Genomic DNA, 12,018 nt, shown 5'->3' with positions numbered 1-12,018 from the left:
AAGGTAAACTGGCATCAAATTTTAGACTCAAGTTAGAGCCCTGGTTTTCTGTGTCCCCCATAGTTTATTCATCCATTTACCCACACTGCTTTGGGGGACCCATTATATACTGCCAGGTAAAAGGGGTCTGCCTCAGTAAGCAGGGAAAGGGGAAAGGAAAATAGGAATTCAGGACTCCCAGGTACTTTGTGCAACTTCACGGATGATGATACCATTTACTGTGATAGCAAGTAAAGGAGTAGAAACAGGTCTGAGAGGAGGATGGCGTATTTTGAATATATATTTTAATGTGCCTATGGAACTTCCAGGGAAGACATCCAGGAGGCAGTCAGGAGCGTAGGTGCCAAGCATGGGAGAGAAGCCCAGAGATGCCCACTGGGAAAGGGTCGACACAGCTAGTCACTGAAGCTGGGGCGGGGCTGAGATGACCCAGAGAGAGCAGGCAGACCGAGAAGATCATGGGATGGATGAGAACTGAACCCTGACACACACCAGCTTCTAAGGATCAAATCAGGATCCTGAGGAGGGGGCAGAGAAGTGAGAAGAAAACTGGAAAAAAAGTGGCATCAAACAGTCCAAATGAAGACATTATCCAGGCTCAGGAGGTGGTTGGGAGTGGGAAATGACACAGAGAGGTTCAGCGCACTAGTCCTGGAATGTGCCTGTTGATCTCAACAATGAGGAAGTTATTGACACGTGTGACTCCAGTTTCGGTGGGGACGTGAGAGCAGAAACCAAGGCACAGTGGGTTAGAAGTCAATGGAGTCAGGGCAGAGGAGCAGCAGGGGTAGTAGATATGGCCCACTGCTGCAGGAGAGTTGGTTGGCAGGCAAGGGGAAGTTACAACTGGGCGTGAGTTGTTTTTTTGTTTGTTTGTGTGTTTGTTTGGGCTGTGCTGCAGGGCATGCGGGATCTTAGCTCCCCAACCAGGGATGAACCCCGAGCCCCCAGCCCCTGCAGTAGAAGCTCATTGTTGTAACCACTGGACTGCCAGGGAAGTAAGTCCCTGGGCGTGAGTTTTTTGTCGTTGTCTTTTTGCTATGGGAAACTGAAACATGTTTAAAGGGTAAGGAGAAGCAGGAAGGGTTAACAGGGAGGAATAGGATGGGGTCTCAGTAGAGCCTCCACAGAGATGAATGGGAGGAGAGGGGATTCTGACCCCAGATAACCCAAAGGAAAGATTCCTCTCTCTTTGTTCTTTTCCTTCTGCCACGTGAGAGGAAGCAATGCATTTGCAAGGTTTAGGAATGGACTTGAGGAGTTCTTCAAAACCAGCTTTGTCCTTGTCAGGTTCTAGCCATGGCAGCAATCTGACCATCAAATGCATTTAACCAGCCCCACTTGCATGTGAAGCTGTGCCGAATGCTACACAATCATGTGAAATAGCTGCTCTTATTCCCACGTCAGTCAGGACTCCAAGTAGCAAGTGACTGAAACCCAGCTCTAACCAGCTAAACCCAAAATGGAATCCATTGGTTTGCTAAACTGGGCTACTGGCTTCAGGCATGGTTAGGTTAGGGTGCTTGAAAGATGTTGTCAGAAGGAATAGGGATTATGTTTTGAAGTTATTAGTGTGCTTTTCTCTTTTGCCTTTCAGAGCATATGAATTTAGTCTACTCAAGTTTGGAGGAGGGGATGAAGATTCTTTCCAGAAGGTATGCAAAGAGAAAGAAAAAGTAACACTCAGCTTCTGACATTCAAAAATAGAGTTTGTAGCAAAATGAGAGCCCTGTAATCCAAGCTCTTACCTTGAGAAAATAGCCTCTACGTTCCATTACCTTCCTCTTTAGAAGATCAATGACTGGGTTTGGTAGACTAAACCTTGGGTTTTATGTATGACAGGTCTAGACAGAGGGAGAAAGGGGGATTGTGGAAGGACAGAAGCAGCAGAACAAGACCAGAGGCCTGGGAGGAGCAACTGTGGTGGAAAAGTAATGATTAGCCCCACAGGCATGGGAAGACCCTATCCCCTGCCACGGTTCCAGAAGTATGAGAGGGAGAGCCTGGGTAGCCTGATTTTGGTCTGACAGAGGGAGGCCCACAATGGACTTTTTAAGCTATGCTAGGTCCCCGTGTAGCTTGGACCCTACCCAGATGTAGCAGCAAGTCTGTGGCCAGCTTGCCAGGGTGATCACCGTGGTGGGGTGACTCAGTGGTACAGGCTGCAGGGTGGACCCCTGGGACCAGGACTGATAGGAATTCGTGGCCAGAAGTCAGAAGCACCTGGAAGAGCAAAGAAGAGGCTACGTCAGCCAGGGAGCACTGCCTCAGACTTGTAAATAGACTACAAACTCGCCATCCACAGACTTCACATCAGAGGCTGGCAGCACACCCAGTCCAGGCCAAAAGTGGACCTTGTCCTGACATGGGCAGACACCGGACAGCTATACCCAAGGGTGGGTGCAAGGCCAGGAGTTCCCTTTCTCTCAACACCATGAGGATGCAGAAGCACAGTCCCCCTTTCTACCTCCACTATATATACCCTACAGGGATGATGGCCAAAACATTTAAAAATCTTACAGGCTCAGGCGTTGACCAGTCTGAACGGAGTGCCTTGCTGTGTCCAGGATTAACATTTTCACTGATGGATTGTGGGGAGCTTAGGGAAAAGTCCCAGGGAGGGGGCAGTGGGAGGTGCTTAGGGAACTCAAGGCAGCACCTGTTTACCAGCTGCTCCAGGCATATCTCAGTATTTTATCAACAAGGTCAGCCATAATGAAGGGTACAGGTGAATACTGGCCAGACACCATCATCTTTATTGGTGGAGCAGGAGATGGGGGAGGCCATCTGAGAAACTGAGCATGTTCTCAAAGAGGATATTGGAATTATTGGATTGCACCATGATTTAAACCGGTTTCAACCCTTACTAACCAGTGGAGGGCCAGATTGATTATGGGTAAGCTAGAGAAATTACGTTTGTTGATACATCCAAGTTGCAGTGTGAGTTGAATTTACCATCTGTCTGCTTTCCTTTGTGTTGGCTTCACTCTCAGGCAGCAGCTCCAAGTGTTAGCAATCCCAAAAGGGAAAGCACACCTTTTTCAATAGCACCAGCAACAATCCCAAATCAGATTCCTATTGGCTCAGCTTTACTCATGTCCCTGCTTCTGAGTCAATTCCTGATTGGCCAAGCCTAGGTCACATGACTATTCCTAACCTCTGGAACTGAGAGTGGGGTGGAGCATGGCTCCCCCCAGAAACAATCTGGATGCTGTTAGCAGAAATGCCGTACTGGTTGTTATGCAGGCAGGCACAACAGAGGAACACCACGCTGCCTTCTGGGGTTTAACTTTCTAAAACTCTCAGGGACGAATGGAGTGTTTCCACAACATGAAGTGAACTGGCACCTGTACACTTATCCATAAATTGTGATCGGCATAGATAACTAATGTTGAAAATCATAGGACTTCCCTGGAGGTGCAATGGTTAAGAATCCGCCTGCCAAGGCAGGGGACACAGGTTCGATCCCTGGTCCAGGAAGATCCCACATGCCACGGAGCAACTGAGCCCATGCGCCACGACTACTGAGCCTGTGCTCTATAGCCCGTGAGCCACAACTACTGAGCCCGCGAGCCACAACTACTGAAGCCCATGTGCTCTAGCGCCCGCGTGCCGCAACTATTGAGCCCGTGTGCTGCAACTACTGAAGCCCACGAGCCTAGAGCCCATGCTCCACAACACGAGAAGCCACCACAGTGAGAAGCCCACACACTGCAACGAAGAGTAGCCCCCGCTTGCTGCAGCTAGAGAAAGCCTGCATGCAGCAACGAAGACCCAATGCAGCCAAAAATAAATTAAAGAAGAAAATCATAAAGCAGAATTTTTCTCTTCTTAAATTTTCTTACCACACTGACTAAATTAATTTCTGATCGTTGAATTTGAGGAATATAATCAATGAAATGTCCAGTCTGGTTTAAAACTTAGTACTATTTAGTATCCATAAATAGTTCCATTTAGAAATTGTTTGGTCTCTCCTCTTTTGGATGTGACAACAACTGTCTTACTTTTTCTCTGTGTATTATTTCCTCTTTTGAAAGTAAATCACCCTCTCCTAAAGCCAAGAGAAACTGGATAATTAGTTGTTGCCTGTTTTTTGTTTTTTTAAAAAAAAGCTTTTTGTAATAAATACGAAGTTTAATTATTCCAAGAGAGATAGTAAAGACAACATCAGCTTTTCCTCACAGACTTTTATTTTCAGTATCATAAAACACTCCACATTATTTTTTTTTTTTTAAATCGGCCCTCAGTAAAAGGAGATATTTAAGGTCTAGGGAGAGAAAACATAACCATCAGTTTTACTCTAAAATTTATGCTGTGTCTTTTTTGAAAGGAGGGATACCTTAAAATTTACGGTATATATAACTTAAATCTCAGAATTGAAAAACTCTCTGGAAAAATAGAATCATTAATCACAATAAAGGAGAAATAAACTCATCCTGCCCTGGCATTTTGAGTCACATAATTAATTCAGAAGGGGCTGCCTTCCTCCCGTGGAACCCAGGCATTCATCACACGCTTCATAGCTTCTCCGCACTGTGCCGGGCACTGGGGTGTAAAGGTGGGTAAGACAGCTCGCGTCTGGGAAGGAGAGACGGCGCGGCGCGGTCGGGGTGTGACAGGCCTAGGGCTTGCAGGAGCAGCGGGAACAATCCCTTTCTCAGCGGGGTGGATGGCTGAGTCCAGCCAGGTTAAGAAGCTGCCGGAAGGCTTTGCCTTTCCCACACCCAGTGCAGTGCTGGGAAGCCCTTGTAGACGTTTTATTGCCCCGGCTAAGATGGAGGAGGTGTGGAAATCCTCTTTGGCAGCCCTGAGGCAGCTGGCCTCTGTGACAGCTGAGAAACGAGAGCTCCTGGTCTTCCCAGCGCCTCAGTGTGTGCGCTCGGGTGCTGCCTGCCAAGGCCGCGGGCATTCCACTCATCGGTTCCACAGAGAGTTATTGAGCACCCACCATGGGCCAGGTGCTCAAGCAAAGCAGCCTTAGGTCTCAGGGAGCTCACTTCTCTACTTGGAGAGGGGGACACATAGGATATCAGAACGGTGATAAGGGCTATGGAGAAAAAGAAAGAATGGGAGGACCAGGAATGTGAGGTGGGGGATATGTGGTATAAAATAGGGTATTTAAGAAGTCCAACTGCAGACTCAGTTCCCCCTACCCTCATCCCTGCATGAACTGAGCACCCAAGAACCGTGGCTGCTGGTACATTAGGAGCCCACCAAAGAAAGTGACAAGTTGCCTGACCCCAGGAAGTGGCCAGCTCAGGAGGCCAGGCTGGTGTGCATCCCCCCCCCTCCCCAAAGAGTTTCCTCATCTGATGAGTGGAGCTGGTACAGCCCAAGTCTAGGGCAGTCGAGAGAGTTCAAGCTTAGGGAGGAAATGGGGGTCAGGAGAAGGTTTGCTTAGATGGGAGGCAGGTCCCCTGGCAGCATCTTGGGAAAAAGGGGCATCTAGCTCCCCAAGAAGAGCTTTGGCAAGGCCACGATAGAAAGTCAAGGCCCTGGGCCAAGGGGGCTGGGGCCAGGACTGGGTGTGGATCCCTGCTGGGAACTGGAGTGTCAGTGAGGAAGGGGGGCAGACGCCAAGTCATGGAATGGGCTGGGAGGGACAGCTGTGTTAGTGTGAGCACATGGGGGCGCAGGCCACACCCCTCTAGGCACCAGGCTACACTGGGGACAGAATGAGGAGAACTCAGGGTCAGGACCTTTCTGCTGGAGCAGAGGGTTGCTGTAGGGTGGCCAAGTTGTAGGGGCTTCGGGAACCGAGCCAAGGGGTTTGTGTTTTTCTCAAATCTGCTAACCCTGGCTAAGGTTGACCTGCTTGTTCTCTCATCTGTATAAGCACCACGGTACTTTTAACCACGAGCCAAATAACATGGAGATAAATTATGAGTCTAATGGGAGGGAGCTAAGGAGGGTGAAATGGCAAGGAATCCCCCGCTTTTTATGTTGAAAGCATAAATCCAAATAGAAACCAAGCAGAAAGAGACTGAAGTCTCTGGGGAGGAGAAAAGTACGTACAGTAAACAGTGACCGGCACAGCGTGCCCTGCTGTAGGGACGCCAGGGTCAGAACAGCATGTCACGTTGCCACTTTGATCATGGGATTTGGATCAGAGAGAACATGGGATTTGGACTTTGCTCTGGGTTTGGCTGTCTGCCGCCTGTTGGCTGCGTGACCTTGGGTAAGTTCCTTTCCCCTCTGAGCCTTCCTTTCTTCATTGGTGTAGTTGGAGCCTGCACTGGGATTCAGTCCCATCTGCTGAGCTAGTGGGGAAACCCCAGGGGTCGGAGTGGCTGCCAGAAGCCCAGCATGGTGAGCTCGCCAAGGGACAAAGCATCCAGGTCCAAGAAGGGAGTAGGTCTGAGTACACTGTGCTAACAGTGGCTAATCTATTCTGGGCCCTACCCCAAGTCTGATTCCTGGGCAAAGCTGTCTCTAAAAGCTAACAGATTGTTTGCAGAGGTACAAGCTCACCGTAATGGGGACCCCAGAAACGAGCATAACAGGGAGAAAGGCTTCTTCTCCACAGTGCAGTCTTGCCTGGGCGAAGAGGCAGAGCAGGGAAAGGGGTGGGACCTGGCACCCAGCCATTGATTCGTTGGTGAGAACGGGTAAGACGTCTTACCCCAGGGGCTCCCCAAATGTACAGGAGGGAAGGCGCTTTGCTGGGATTAAGTTCTGCGTAAGAGATGGTGGTAACAAACTAATATCTGGATTATTAGTCTTGATGTGGCTTCATTTGCCACACACGTGGTGAGGGAATCTTGGTTAATACCTATCCCTTGGAGATTGCACAAGCTGTCCCCAGGCCTGAGCCTGGACACGGCGAACACACAGCAAATGTCAGATTCTCTGCAGAAACCATCTAGGAACCCTTGGGCCCCTTGGAGGACTGTTTGGGACGACCCCTGGTGCGTTGGAGTGTTGCACAGCATTCCCATGGCAAAGATTTGTAATCAAAACGTAACCTAATGTATATTTTTGAGCACCTGCTATGTGCCAGTGAGGTATACATGCTAAGAGGGATTTGAATTCTTTTTTTTCTCAGCACTTTACAAAATACTTTGACATGCGTTTTATTCACATTGGTCTTTATAACAACCTAACGATGTAGGATCCCCATTTACAGATGGGAAAACTGAGTTTCAAAGAGGCTAAGTAATTTATCCATAATAACCCAACTAATAAGGGGTGTAGCGGGGCTCAAAGCCATCCTTTCTTTGGTGGGAAGCTGAGACCAAAGAGATGAAAGAATGAGGGGAAAACCCAGCAAATAATAAAACCTGAGGTTCTGATGGGAAGAGCTGGAGAAGTCAGCGGGGACTGGAGCTGGACCTGACCAGGGGTGGATGGCGGGGGATGGTGTGTGGGATGGAGGCCGCGTGTGGGCATGGCTGGGCTCCCGGGGACCTTGCCTGTGCCCCTGGAGCTGCCCCCGACTTATCACACTTCACAGAGAATTTTTAAGGAAGCTTTCAAGAGGAAACTGCTGCTACTCACTCCTGCCGAGTCTCTCTGCTCCTGTCTTTCTGTCTGAGCGTACAAACCACCTCTCCTGACTTCAGCAACTGCTGGTCTTGGGCTCTGTATGCTGATAATTTCTAATTTTTCCTGGAGGATTATTTATGACATTCTAAAAGCAAAACCACATACTGAAATGTGCCAATATTAGAACATTAGTGAGCCAGAAATGATGCTCATTTCAAATAGCAGGGGGAAAGGGAGAGACGTGAAAAGGAGTGCGCCTCTATGGGTCAGACTCTGTGCTGGCAACTGTCACATTCGTGATCTCTTTTAATATCCCCTACTATGCAGTGTGGAAGATCGTATCAATTCCACTTTGGCAGTCGAGGAAACATTCAGAGAAGTGCTGTAATTTGGCCAAAGTCACACAGCTAATAAGTGGTGAACCTATGATTTGAATCCAGGTCTGACTTCCAATAAACCACAATTTACAGCCTGTGGAATTCAGGTGGAATCAAGAGAGGACGAATAAACACAGTTTAATGGACAGTAAAACTCTTGACCCTGCTTTTTATTAATTCAAGTTTACAAACAATGCAGTTTCAAAATTACCAGCTTCCAGAGAGTTCTTAAATCAGTGAAGTACTCAGAATTCATGAAATCCCAACAATTAGAGCTTGACACTGCCTGAGATGCCACTAGAGGACCCGATACGGAGGTGACTGATTCTACCTATGAACTTTCAATTTTGAGAGCGCCCTGTCAAAAACGGGGCCGCTGTAGCACTGGGTAGAGGATGTGGTAGAGATTCTCAGATAAACCTGATTTCTTCAAACGCTGTTTAGGACAAGTGCCAAAGTTTGACACATCCTAATCACTTTACTTTCTTTGGCAGCTCCAACCTTGACGAGAGAGTAGGAAATACGTCTCCGCTTTGACAGGAACAATGTGTGACGTGAAAGACCTCAGATGCTGTGCAGGTTTGTGACGGTTCTTCAGAAGAAAGCACCTCCTGCCTGTTCTGTTCAATGCCAGTCCAGGTGAGTCACTGCCAGCCAAGCAAGTATTTTAAGACATGAGGAATCTAAGCCAGAACCAGCAAAGAAAGGTGAAGGATGGATTATCGCCATTCTCTTTGATGGTTGTCACGGTGCTGGGAAAACCTTTTCCGGTTAGGGTCCGGCTCACCGCTGCTTTGCTGGTGGCCACCCAGACACAGGTGTGGGACAGGGTGTGTGCACACACACCTGCAGCAGACACCCACTCTAGAGGCTCACGTTGGTTCGGTCGTGGTTAATCGGCTGTGCTCGTGCAAATGGTAAATCCGCGCCCGACATCAGCTTGCGGGGAGCCGGCATGACCCCACCTCCCGCGACATCACTGGATGTTTTGGAGCAGAGTCAGCGGATGTAGGAACCACCTCACTCTCTGCTCCCTGCTTCAGCATGTGGCTCTGGAAAATGCCCCATCGCTGTCTCTTAAATACGATCCAAGGCTCAGGTCTTCTGCTAATCTGAGGGGCAAGGGAGAGCTTCCAGGTCTCCAGGAGCTGGGGAGAGGGGCAGGGGTGCTGCGCACGGGAAATGACTGGAGCCCGAGGTCAGGCTGCACCCTGGCACTGCCTGGGAGGACGGCCTCCCCTGCTGGCACCTACACTGTAAAGCTCTGCCTGTCTGCGCTGAAGGGGACCCCGAGGCTCTGAGTGGGACAGTAGGCTCTATGTTGCCCTGCAGGGTGACCCACACAATAGGAGCCATCAGGATGCGCTGTGCTCTCCCCTCCAACTTCCCATAGGGCTGCCCCTCTCTCTCCAGCTCCTCTTTCACCCATTTTTGGGGTGGGGTGTCAGAGGTGGGGGAGGAGACTGCAGGGGGGGTGGGGATGGGGTGGGAGCTACCATGCTACCTGACTTTTCCTGAATCTCTTTAATTAAACCAAACCTTTATATAAATGTAAAAAACAAGCAAGCTCCATACCTGGGGCTGCAATCCCCTCCCCCAGATTCTGATTCACAGGCTGGGGGGGGCCAAACTTATTTTTATTAAGGGCGCAAATGATTGGACTCTAGGTGATCCTGGACCACACTTTGGAAAAACACTGGGGCAGGAATGAGCCAGCATGTGTATGGGGTACAGCTAGTGTGAGAGGTCATTCATCTAGTGTCTTAAAATAGTGGCAGGGGCTGAATTGTGATCCACACCCCCAAATTCATATATTGAAGTCCTAACCCCTGGGACCTCAGAATGTGACTGTATTTGGAGACAGACTTTAAAGAGGTAATTAAGTTAAAATAAGGTCTTTAAATGAGCCCTAATCCAACATGACTGGTGTCCTTATAAGAAAAGGAGATTAGGACACAGGCACGCACAGAGGGAAGACCATGTGAGGACACAGGGAGAAGGCAGCCATCCGAAAGCTAGAGAGGGGCCTCAGAAAAAAAACCTGCAGACACCTTGATCTCAGACTTCCAGCCTCCAGAACTGTGGGAAAATAAATCTCTGTTGTTTAAGCCACCCTGTCTGTGGTACTTTATTATGGCAACCCTGCCAAACTAATACAAACAGGAGACCTGGTTTCACTGAATAATCCTCTCAGAAGGTAGAGAGTGCTTCAGCTTACTGTATAAACAAGGCTAGTTTTAAGGACCAAAGGACATGAGTCCCAGCCCTGGTGTGTCAGAGGTGGCTCAGGCTACACAGAAAGCACAGCTTCCAGTGTCAGACATGCCTGCACTCAGTGGCCAGAACCTTCTCTCCTGGTTACCACCTGAGTGATTTAAACAAGACAGTCATTATTTTTTTTATTATTTTATTTAAAATATATGCACATAGTGCTTACTATGTGCCAGGTAATGTTCTAAGCACTGTGCAAATATTAACTCATTTAGTCCTCATTACAACCCTGTGATAGATAGATAGATAGATAGATAGATAGGTTCACGATCACTTAATTCAAAATATTCAAGGCTTCTTTCTCTAGTTGCTTTAGGTGTAGGGTTAGATTGTTTATTTGAGATTTTTCTTGAGGTGAGACTGAATTGCTATAAACTTTCCTCTTAGAACTGATTTTGCTGCATCCCATAGGTTTTGGGTCATCGAGTTTTCATTGTAATTTGTTTCTATGTATTTTTTTATTTCCTCTTTGTTTTCTTCAGTGAACAGGAACAGTACGAAGAAGAACAAAGAAAACCCAAAGTCAGTAGAAGGAAAGAAATCATAAAGAACAGAGCAGAAATAAATGAAATAGAAGTGAAGAAAACAATAGCAAAGATCAATAAAACTAAAAGTTGGTTCTTTGAGAAGATAAACAAAACTGATAAAGCCTTAGCCAGACTCATCAAGAAAAAAAGGGAGAGGATGCAAATCAATAAAATGAGAAATGAAAAAGGAGAAATGACAACTGACATCACAGAAATACAAAGGATTATAAGAGACTACTACAAACAACTATATGCCAATAAAATGGACAACCATGAAGAAATGGACAAATTATTGGAAAGGTACAATTTTCCAAGACTGAACCAGGAAGAATTAGAAAATATAAACAGACCTATCACAAGTAATGAAATCGAAACTGTAATTAAAAATCTTCCAACAAACAAGGGTCCAGGACCAGATGGCTTCACAGGTGAATTCTATCAAACATTTAGAGAAGAGCTAGCACCAATCCTTCTCAAACTCTTCCAAAAAATTGCAGAGGGAGGAACACTCCCAAATTCATTCTATGAAGCCACCATCACCCTGATACCAAAACCAGACAAAGATATCACCAAAAAAAGAAAATTATAGACCAATATCACTGATGAACATAGATGCAAAAATCCTGAAAAAATACTAGCAAACAGAATCCAACAGCACATTAAAAGGATCATACACCATGATCAAGTGGGATTTATCCCAGGGATTCAAGGATTCTTCAATATACGCAAATCAATCAATATGATACACCATATTAACAAATTTAGGAATAAAAAACATATGATCATCTCAATAGATGCAGAAAAAGCTTTTGACAAAATTAAACACCCTGTTATTTTAAAAACTCTCCAGAAAGTGGGCATAGTGGGAAGCTACCTCAACATAATAAAGGCCTTATATGACAAACCCACAGCAAACATCATACTCAATGGTGAAAAACTGAAAGCATTTCCACTAAGATCAGGAACAAGACAAGGATGTCCACTCTCGCCACTTTTATTCAACATAGTTTTGGAAGTCCTAGCCACGGCAATCAGAGAAGAAAAAGAAATAAAAGGAATCCAAATTGGAAAAGAAGAAGTAAAACTGTCACTGTTTGCAGATGACATGATACTATACATAGAAAATCCTAAGATGCCACCAGAAAGCTACTAGAACTAATCAGTGAATTTGGTAAGGTTACAGGATACAAAATTAATGCACAGAAATCTCTTGCATTCCTATACACTAACAAGGAAAAATCAGAAAGAGAAATTAAGGAAAAAATCCCATTTACCATTGCAACAAAAAGAATAAAATACCTAGGAATAAACCTACCTAAGGAGGCGAAAGACCTGTACTCAGAAAACTATAAAACATT

General features: G+C 46.7%; 1 long non-coding RNA gene across 1 annotated transcript; it reads left to right on the top strand.

The window, feature by feature from the left end:
- The first annotated feature begins 1,602 nt into the window (after positions 1 to 1,602).
- Positions 1,603 to 10,684, top strand: LOC132365151 (uncharacterized). Its single transcript, XR_009503044.1, has 3 exons — positions 1,603 to 1,655; positions 8,357 to 8,501; positions 10,616 to 10,684. It is a non-coding gene; the product is annotated as an uncharacterized LOC132365151 (long non-coding RNA).
- The last annotated feature ends 1,334 nt before the right edge of the window (positions 10,685 to 12,018 follow it).

This window comes from Balaenoptera ricei, chromosome 4 (assembly GCF_028023285.1).
Source record: "Balaenoptera ricei isolate mBalRic1 chromosome 4, mBalRic1.hap2, whole genome shotgun sequence".
NCBI lineage: Eukaryota > Metazoa > Chordata > Mammalia > Artiodactyla > Balaenopteridae > Balaenoptera > Balaenoptera ricei.
Note: the sequence above shows the minus strand (reverse complement) of the source record. Positions and strands in the feature narration are given on the sequence as shown.